At 35.6% G+C, this 721-nt stretch overlaps 1 protein-coding gene across 8 annotated transcripts in view; it reads left to right on the top strand.

The window, feature by feature from the left end:
- The window catches only part of HEPH (hephaestin), a 129,578-nt gene that overhangs the window by 28,450 nt on the left and 100,407 nt on the right, over window positions 1-721 (top strand). The window lies entirely within an intron of this gene.

The following is a 721-nucleotide window of genomic DNA, read 5'->3' on the forward strand; positions in this document are numbered from 1 at the left end:
GTATCTTTATGCATGAGTAAATACATGATTTACCAAAGCATTCATTTTTTTCTTAAGCTTATTTTTTTGTACCGAATTCTCTTCTGTATCCTATTCTGAATTTTGTTGGTTTTCTGGTACCAAAATCATTCTTTAAAATTACAAAGTCCAGGAAAGCTAAGCATCATGTTAATTCTTCTTTCCTAGTACAATGTCTCAAAAATGTGGACACTTACTCTCTACAGCATTTGAAGGCAATAACATAAATGTATGTTTTGAAACATGAAGCCACTAAATGCCTACTTCACTTGGATTTTAATTCTGATGGGTCCTAATAAATATATCTATGTGGCAGAATGAAAGCAAATAGTAAAAAAAAAAAAATTCCATTGCACTTACCTAAGCTGCCAAAGAACACCATGCACACATTAAATTACTAGGGTGTGACCTGAGTTTATAAAAGAGAGACCTTTATAATACATTCATTCTCCATATTTACAAATTATCAGTATGATTCCAGCCGTATCTCAGGGAAAAAATTTTTTTTCTATACTGGCCAAGGTGGGCTGCCTAGCATTCAGATAAAGTGCTGAATGCTGAAAAAGTGCATTCAGTGAGTGCTGCCAAAAAGGTATCTTAGGCAACTAAAGATAACGTGCTAAGGGACAGATGCTAAGCCATGCCAGGGCAGTGCAGACTTGAGGGTGGGGTACACTTGACCTTTGAACAACATGGGTCTGAA

Source organism: Suricata suricatta, chromosome X (assembly GCF_006229205.1).
Source record: "Suricata suricatta isolate VVHF042 chromosome X, meerkat_22Aug2017_6uvM2_HiC, whole genome shotgun sequence".
Lineage (NCBI taxonomy): Eukaryota > Metazoa > Chordata > Mammalia > Carnivora > Herpestidae > Suricata > Suricata suricatta.